We start from the raw sequence: 10,022 nt of genomic DNA, 5'->3' as shown, positions 1-10,022 counted from the left end.
AGGTAGCTGGACGGGTTGTAAAGGTCCTGCCAGCCTGGTGGTGCGTGCCTTAAGTCGCTGTAATTTTTCACATGTCGCAACGTATTGCTTGGTGGTCTTATAAATTTGTGGCCGATAAAAACTCAGGCGAATTTGGTGCAGGGTACGACAGAAGCCTAGGTGTCCAGAGCTAATATCTTGCATGGCATGCAAAACGTGTGCACGGAGATGTTTGGGACGACCAAAAGGAGGGCAGCACCGTCAACTGAGTAATTTTTGAACAAAACACCATCTTCGATAGTAAACTGCGTCGAGTCTGCTCTTCCTTCTGCCTCTTGTATAAGAGGCTGTAGGGAGGCTGTAGGCTGTAGGCTCCTAGCGGCTCGCCTAAAGGTCGCCATACTAGGAAACGTCGACGCGACAGAGGCTAAACACCCGTCGAAACCGTCTTCATCGTTAACGGAAGTCGCAAATGGGTGCCGTGACAAGCAGTCTGCATCACTGTGATGTCGTCCACTCTTGTACGCGACACCAAAGTAGTATTCTTGGAGGTGTAATGCCCAGCGCGCCAGGTGATCAGATGGATTGCGAAGTCCGGTGAGCCTGCATAGCGAATGGTGGTCGTAACTATGGTAAAGTAGCTTCCATATAGATATGATCGGAACTTGTGCACAGCGAACTCAACTGCGAGGCACTCCAATTCGGTAACTGTGTATTTCTGTTCACATTTTGTCAATGTGCGGTTGGCATATTGCCGCGAAGCCTTCAAGGCTGTATTTGTTGTTTTTTACCAGCCGCCGGCGCGTATCAGTCCCGTAATCTGTTTGTTAATGCTGGAGATCGCGAGTCACACCTTTATCAGTTTCGTTGTAGCGCAAGATGCACCGAGATCTGTCTCGAAGGTTCCGGCCACTCGGGTGTCTTTCCGCAATGTTCCAGCCCGTGTTCGTAGCTGTTTGCGACGTTATCTAGATTGTTCTGTGCAGCCTTTAAATTGAGCGTTGACGAGTGTGATGAGCATTCTTTGTCCGAAGACCGACGAGCACGTTTGTTGCTATCGCCGCCGCCGAGTTGCTTAGTTCGTTTGCGGGCGCAAGTCAGCCCAATAAAAAGTTTCTTCAGTGCAATTATCGACCCTTCATTTGTGTCGTCGACCTTGTCATCCCTACGTGACATCTGGTGGAGGTGCTGCCTTTGATCCTTCAAGCGAAGACCCAAGCCGTGTTCCTGTCGCCCTGGAAGACCAGCCTACAGGTCACCGAGCCAGCCGCCGTCTTCAAGGCCTACAACCCGAACACGGTCTGCTGCCTGACCCCATTCGACCTCGGAAGGCATCGACCGGTTGTTGTCGTCCAACCCTGTGAGCCCCCCTGCTTCCACGGACGACCGGATGAAGATGCTGGAGACTGATGGACCTTTTCGACCGTGTAGCAGAATTCAACGGCTGGAACGACGCTGCGAAACCCAGGCAGGTGTACTTTGCTCTTCAAGGACATGCCCGAATTTGGTTCGAAAATCATGAGGCAGCTATATGAATTGGGAGATTTTTAAGGAAGCGTTTTTGACTGCCTTTTCAAGCATCGTTAGAAAGGAAAGAGCCCAGGCCCTCCTTCAGTCAAGACTTCAACTTACTGACGAGCCTGTCCAGGCATACGTTGAGGAGATGAAGCGCCTCTTTCGCCGCGCCGACCCTAACATGACCGAAGGTGAGGGAGTCAAATTTTTAATGCGAGGCGTGAAAGAATCGCTTTTTGCAAGTCTTGTCCGAAATCCGCCAAAAACCGTGGCGGAATTTGAAACGGAGGCGTTTACTATCTTGGACACGTTGGCCACCCGGACGCGCCACTACGAGCGAGCACTTCAGCCGGACTGCTCAACCCACTACCCCAACGCATCTGCAAGCAGAGAGAACCTTCGGGACCTCATCCGGGAGATCGTGTGAGAGGAGCTCCGTCGAATGCTACCATCATCGCAACAACCCCAGGTGGCGACGCTCGCGGATGTCGTCCGTGAAGAAGTTCAGCAGGCGCTGGGCGTTCCTAAAGCGACGACTCGGATAGCTCCAGAGCATGAATCGGCAGCGAAAGACTATGCAGCTGCATTATGTCATCCTGCACCCCGACGCGACCTCCCAAGCCCTCGCCGCTACCATCCTGCTTCCGAATGCCGCCCCTTAGCCACCGCCCGCCAAGTCTACCAACGATCTCCAAGCCTCAGGAAATGCGACGCCTGGAGGACATCTACCAACTGACCGCTCTGTTTCCATTGTGGTGAGGCAGGACACAACCTCCGTCACTGCCCGTACAGGCGGAGCGGCCTCCGTGGTTTCGCTGTCGACGCTCCACGACCCCGTCCTGTCGACCGACCACAGGAAATCAATGACTTCCTGCGCAGTGGAGAGGACTCGTCGCCAAGGCGTCTGTCACGCTCCCCATCACCGTACAATGCCCGATTTGCGTCGCCGGGCCGCGGTTACGTGCAAGGACGGTCTCCTAGCCCCCGCAGGGGAAACTCAAGGCAGCAAACTTTGGATGTGAGGTTGCTCAACGGCGAAACGACGAAGAGCCTCCGCCGCCGACGATCTCTAACGACGATGCAACCATTTCATCGCCGCTCCACACGACGACATCGACGACAACACGACCATAGTGCAAGCAGACACCGCCGCCCAGCGAAGTAACAACGGTATGCATCGGCCATGACCTGAAGAAACGACGCAGCCGAGATCGGACACCAAGGCCCACATGCAATGCGAGGACGCGAACAAGCAACCTTGAAGTTGATGTCGACGGTCGCAGAGTCATTGCCCTAGTAGACACCGGAGCTGACTATTCAGTCATCAGTGGATCGTTGTTGCGTCGATACTTTGGGGAGTACAAAATCATTCGCCGCGTCGGACCACTGGACTATGAAGTCATTCCCGACGGAACGTCAGCATCACAACGGCGACGCGCACGCCCAGAAATTGTACATGTTTTACGACCGAAGTCATATTACGCGCGTTAACGAATCTGTGGCGTTTAAACTTTGCAGTGTTTATGTTTAAGTTGCTGTGTTTTGGATCATCGAGGCGATGTTTTTTTAAGGGGGGAGTAATGCCGCGAAGCCTTCAAGGATATATTTGTTGTTTTGTAACAGCCGCCGGCATACAGGCTTATCACTCTGATTCTGGACCGCGTATCAGTCCCGTAATCTTTGTTTGTTAATGCTCGATATCGCGAGTCACACCTTTATCAGTTTCGTTGTAGCGAAAGATGCACCGAGATCTGTCTCGAAGGTTCCGGCCACTCGGGTGTCTTTCCACAATGTTCCAGCCCGTGCTGGTAGCTATTTGCGACGTTATCTAGATTGTTCTGTGCAGCCTTTAAATTGAGCGTTGACGAGTGTGATGAGCATTCTTTGTCCGACGACCGACGAGCACGCTTGTTGCTATCGCCGCCGCCGAGTTGCTTAGTTCTTTTGCTGGCGCAAGTCAGCCCAATAAAGAGTTTCTTCAGTGCAATCATCGACCCTTCATTTGTGTCGTCGACCTTGTCACCCCTACGTGACAATATGCAACAACGTGTTCAGCCCCACTATGCAGCTGCAAAAGCACCGCCCCAAGACCGACGCCACTGGCCTCAGTGTGGGCCTCAAAGCAGAAGGGTCGAAGTGGCGCAGCAGTTGTGCTGAAGTTGGAGAAGACTTGAGCCGATTGAAACAGGATTCGCACTCTGGGGTCCACACAAATTGCGAATCCTTGTGGAGTAGAGAGGTAAGGGGGTGGTAAAGTTATGCAAAAGCAGCAATGAAGCAAAGTAAATAAAAAGATAGGCCAAGAAAGTTCCGAAGACTTTTCAGGGTGCGTGGAGTTTCGAAGTCGCGTACTGCAGCAATCTTCTGCGGATCCGGCCTGATACCATCCTCGTTGACGAGGAACCCAAGAACTAAAGTTTGTCGCTCTCCAAAATGGCACTTCTTTGAATTCAAAATGAGGCCCACTTTACCAATGTATTCAAGAACTTTATGGAGCCTCTCATTGTGTTCTTGGAAGGTCTTTCCAAAAATGATACCATCATTAAGGTCACACATGCATATTTTCCATTTGAGGCCACGAAGGATAGTTTCCATAAATCACTCTAACGTCGCGGGAGCGTTGCATAATCCAAAGGGCATTAAATTAAATTCGTACAAACCATCTTGTGTTACAAAAGCAGTCTTCTAACGGTCGAATGGATGTAGAGGAATTTGCCAATAACCAGATCGCAAATCAACAGAGGAGAAATATGACGCCAAATGCAGACAGTCGGCAACGTCATCAGTGCGAGGTAACGGGTATACGCCTTTCTTTGTTACCGCATTCAAACGACGGTAGTCTACAAAAAATCGCCAAGAATTGTCTTTTTCGTACCAGGGTCACAGGTGCGGCCCACGGACTGGAAGATTCTCGGATGGTTCCTTTGTGCAGCATTTCGTCCACCTGTTCTTGAATTATCTTGCGCTCTGCCGGGGAGACTCTAAGGTTTTTGGGGAATAGGAGGTGCGCTTCCTGTGTTAATTTTGTGCTGTAGCCGAGAAGCTGGGAAATGGCTACCCCATCCATTTGAGGCGAAGTCGAACACATGGGCATGAGTTGTCAAAATGTCTTGCAGAATACGACGTTCAATAGATGGGAGCGATTTGTAGACCATGCCCTCAAACTCAGCACAATATTCAGATTTGTCTTTCGCGGCTCCTCTGCAATCGGAAATAATTCCAACGGTATGAGTCACATAATTCTCAAATCTCGCGAGTGTCAAACCAGAAGGAAGAGGAACAGGCTCTTCAAACACGTTCACAGCCCAGAGGTATGCGCGACCATCCTCCGCCTCCACGACGGAGCGTGGGACCAAAATATTTTTTTCGCTCCATTTGAGACATCGGGCTCGACGAATATTGAATGTTTACCAATGAAGGATTCAGATGACTTCACGGGGAGAAACGTCGCCGTCATCGCAGGCAGCAGTATATCTTCCTTCAAGGCGAGAACTCCTTGATGACTTTGAGACATGTTGTCTACTAATGCGGGATAATGTTCGGCTGCAAACAAATTTCACCGGCACTAAAGTCTAAAGTCGCACCACACTCACGCAAAAAGTCAACACACAAGGTAACGTCATGCGTGGCACGTCTCAATACAACGCATTCTGTCCTATAGCACTCATCACCAATTGCAACTGAAACTTAGCACAGGCCAACCGGAACTAAAGTTTCACCCCCAACTCCACAAAACGTAGTATTTTTGTCCCACACAAACATAACTTTCTGTCGAAGGCGGTTCTTAAATGAAAGGCTCATAACTGGCACAGCGGCACCAGTGTCAACCAAAGCATCCGTTTTAACATTGTCTACACACATTGACACTTTGTTCTTTAGCATGACGGTAGGCAGAGGTATGCGTGAAATTGACCGTCCGGCGACCCTACCTCCATCGGTCGCACCACCTAGTTTCCCAGCGGTGCAGACACAAAGCGGCGACGTGAGGATGGCGAACGGGGTTGTCGCTGCGGTGGGGTATGCTGCGATCGGACACAGGGGAGTCATTCCGTGGGTGGCGTTGAAGGGATGAGGGCCGATAGAAGGTAGCGGGTGGCTGCTGCTCCCACTGGGCACCATTCGTGAAGCGCGTTGCTCGTTGGACAGGGGGTCGGGTAAATTCACGACGAAGGAAAAAGCGGAAGATATGTCTGCTGCCCCCAAGCCGTAACATACGGGTGGCTGGCGGCTCTTGTAGTTCACCTCAGGATCCCTTGGAGGCCGAGATGGGGCGACAGAAGGGTGACAAGGAGCAGCACGAGGCACTTATAAGGGTGCGATGTTGGTTGCATGGTCCGCTCCACGCCGTTGTAAGATGGTTGGCCGTTATTTTGTGCAGCCCATGGCGTGCGTTGTTCCCATACGGACCTCGATGTCGGGTGGTAGGGTGCATCCAAATGTGTACATTGCCGCTGAATATCCAGCTCCTCACGTATAATCCTCCTGACCATAGAAGCGATGTCTTCAGTCTCCGGAATGTCGATACCGGCAACAGTTGTCAGGTTTGAAAGACGGCCAAATTTGGGCGCTATGCGACGTGCCTTTAACTCCTGAAATGCTCGGCACTGCTTGGTGACATCTGCAACTGTGGCAAGGGTGTCCCGCGAAATAAGGAATTTGTACACATCCTCAGCAATCCCCTTGAGAAGGTGCCCTACCTTGTCTTCTGACATCGACCGGTTTACAATGTGACAATGTTTCAATATTTCTTCGATATAACGTGTGCACGTCTCACCGGGCAGCTGGGCCCTCTGGGAAAGCTGATGCTCAGCGCGCTCCTTCTTCGCAAGGGTATCTCCAGAGGACTTCGTAATGTCTTCAACAAATCGGTCCCAGGTCATCAGGATTTTGTCGTGGTTATTAAACCACGTCAGGGCCGTGCCAGCGAGGAAGAAGATAACATTGTACAGGCGTGCGATTGAATTCCAGCTGTTGTACTTGCTGCATCTTTCGTAATGTCGGAGCCATTTCTCAACGTCATCTTCGGGCTCACCGTGGAACGTACGCGGCTCTCGCTGGTGGGGAAAGACCGCCGTCTCTTCAGGTCGCTGTTCATGAGTCTGCGTCGTGCGGGTGGTAGCCATTGAAATGTACTGTCGAGGAGATAAAGGTGGCAAACCTGCTACACGATGGCTGCGACGAGGTATTGGCGGATTCAGAACGTTTTTACCCTGCGCCTAGCACCAAATGAAACGAATGAAATGGTTTTAATACAGGTGAACGGACGCACACGGCTCAGAAAAACCCGGAACAGTCTGCTCGCCTCGCTTCCTCCGCTTCTTCTTCTGCTCCTTCTGCTGCTTCTCAGTGCGCCGCTACGCGGCGTAACAATATCATAATCACGAACAGCTGAACTTTATTCTGTATGTAAATATGTATTTTATGTGTACTTTCCTTTGTTACTGTAATAATGCGGCTTTTCTGTTTTCGTTATTTGTCGCCGCTCATGTGAACGTCTAATGTGAATGCCCAATTTCTAATAAAACTTTTTTTAAACACAACTTTCCATATCAGTGTGTTTCATTTTTGCTTTGTTTTTTTGCACTGTTATTATTCAATAATGGAAGTTCTCACATTGCCCACAACGGAATAATAATTTGTTCAGAGGAATGGAAATGCGCCCTATATGTCACACTTGTTTCTGTTGAAACCTGACCCGCGCCGTAAGGGAAGAGCAGAAGGTAGGAGTGAAAGTGGACACAGAGAAAGAGGAGCCGTATGGTATTGGAGGGCTTCGAAGTAATTTCGACCACCTGGAGATCTTTAACGGGATCTTAGGTGGCACAGCACCCCAACGCCTCGTCGTTTCGCCTCCATAGAAACGCAGCCGCCGGCGGTCGGGTTCGAACTCAAGTACTACGGTTCAGTAGTCGAACATCTTAACCACTGGACCTCCACGGTGGGGCGGCCACAGTGATAATAATAATAATAATAATAATAATAATAATAATAATAATAATAATAATAATAATAATAATAATAATAATAATAATAATAATAATAAGAAGAAGAAGAAGAAGAAGAAGAAGAAGAAGAAGAATAAGGGCTTCACAGGAAGGGAAAGGCGCAGTATCTGTCACACTTGTAGCTGTGGACAACCTGAACCGCGCCGTAACGGAAGGGGGAAGGTGGGAGTGAAAGTGGATAGAGAGAAAGAGGAGCCGTAGTGGAGGGCTAAGGAGTAATTTCGACCACCTGGGGATCTTTAACGTGCGCTGACATCGCACAGCACACGGACGCCTCTTCGTTTCGCCTCAACAATGGGCAATCCTAAATTTGGAGAATGCCTATACAGATGCGTCCCGGACTGAGCAAAAAGCAACAATGAAATTTCTTACCCGGAACTATAAAATTGATTTTTTAGTTTTGTTTGCTTTGCGGTCTTTTCGGCCGCTTTTTGATCTCACTTTTTTCTGAAGAAAAATAGAGTTCTAAATCAAAAATACCGTGCTCTTTATTTCTTTCTGGCGCTTAGTCTTTGTTAAAGAGAGCTATTCGGACTGACAAATTATTTTATCAGCAATGATTACTCTAAAATTAAGCAATGATACAGTTCCGGCTAAACAAACAGAAATGAGTTTCAGCAGAAAAAGAGCCCAAATGAAATAACCTTTGATGACCACAGGAAATCGTATGGTCAAAACAGTTCACGTATGCGGATCATTGCTCAGATTTGCAAGTGCTAACCTTTCCATCTAACAAGGTCGTCATATTTTTCGTTTTACCTTTTTTTAGTGGCCAAGTAAGTGCACACTTGCAATGCGACTTTTTGGATGGATGTTGCCTTTATTTGATTCACAATTTATTTTTCATATTTTTGTCTTCCTTCGTTCCTGCAATTACAATATTTTAAATTTTCAAAAATGTATACCTTATATAAGGGAATCTTATACAGTACATCTAATCCATGGTGCAAGAAGGGCGCATTTACTTCCCCCTCCCAGTTATAATTCGACATTGGAAACCATGCGATATTCTGATTAATAATACTTGAAACCCGAATAGTAAATAAATTTATTGTGAAACTTTCAATGACGCTTAATAATATTCGCTGCGCACAGAAGAAGCCTCAGAGCAGCATGTCAGTGTCTCAGCAGCATGTCCGCAAGGGGATGGCAGCAATTAGCACTCTACCGCTCTAAGCAGCGAAGTTACTCTTTTTTCATTCGCGTTCGGCAACAAACGATAGTGAGTTTGACCTAATAGACGTCTGGCCATATAATTGACAACAGAATAAATAGAAAAGCTATGAGTAGAGCGCAGCTTTAGCAACGTTTCTAATGCACGCACCCCGCATCTTCAGCTCTTGGGTCCGAGGAACTTCCCTTGGCGCCTCCTGGCACGCCTGCCGATGGGCGCGTCACCGAGTCGTCCTTGGAATCGGCTGTTTGCAGCACGTTGCTGACATCTCTCCCGTTCATAGAGTGGGGCACACGGGGCGTCTGCTTGTCCGCGTAGCCACGATGGCGTCGGAAACGCGGAGGTTTGGAGCTCTAAAATGTTCGAAAAGCACAAACCTCCGTAAAGCGGTCAGTTGCGACAGAGTAACTGGCATGTAATGTTTTAAAGATCCTTTCGATTCCATCAAGCTGCTTTCAGACGCCGTGGCTACAGTAAAAGAGGCTTTGGACAACTGCTATCGGTTGGCATGATAGCTTACGTTACGCACGGAACTAAATCACACCAATGCGACAGGGGTACATCAAAGGCACAATGCATCTAGAAAATCGTTTCATCCAAATAGAATTTTCAAACCATGCTAACATCGTGAAGCACACTTATTTGGTTTTCCGTTCCCTCGAAATTAGGTTGTGTCCGAGGACAGGAATCGCTTCTGAGAGAGAATTACGCAAGGAGAGAATTACCTTCCGTAGGCTGAAAAAGAGAGGCTTATATATTTCCGGACATGTCCGCGGAAAACGTCGAGCTTTATTATTTTTTACTGGTCTTCAGAAAACTGATAACGTACGTGCGGTCTCGATTAAGTCTTCTTTCTCCCTAACTTGAAACCTGATAATAATATCGCAACAAAAATCCGAGTGGAATGCTAAAGCCTCTTGACGAGCCTTTTACTGACGTCATAGCTATTTACTGCACGCTTTATCCCTTAGTGTAATAAAAGGCTTCTTGTCAGCGACACTTTTTGAAAGTGGGCTTTCGGTTCCTAATAGCGGCCCCGCTGGGGTGGTGCAGTGGTAAGACGCCCGACTACCGTGCCGGAGTTCCCGGGATCGAATCCCGGCCTCGGCGGCTGCGTTTCAATGGAGGCGAAACGAAGTGGCGTCCATGTGCTGTGCGATGTCAGCGCACGTTAAAGATCCCCAGGTGGTCGAAATTACCCCGTAGCCCTCCACTACGGCCCCCTTTCTCTCTATCCACTTTCACTCCCACCTTCATCCCTTCCCTTACGGCGCTGTTAAGGTGTCCACATAGCAAGTGTGACAGATACTGCGCCTTTCCCTTCCTATGAACCAACCAACCAACCAACC

This window comes from Amblyomma maculatum, chromosome 4 (genome assembly GCF_055883805.1).
Source record: "Amblyomma maculatum isolate TAMU_Amacu chromosome 4, ASM5588380v1, whole genome shotgun sequence".
NCBI lineage: Eukaryota > Metazoa > Arthropoda > Arachnida > Ixodida > Ixodidae > Amblyomma > Amblyomma maculatum.
This window is presented reverse-complemented; position numbering follows the sequence as displayed.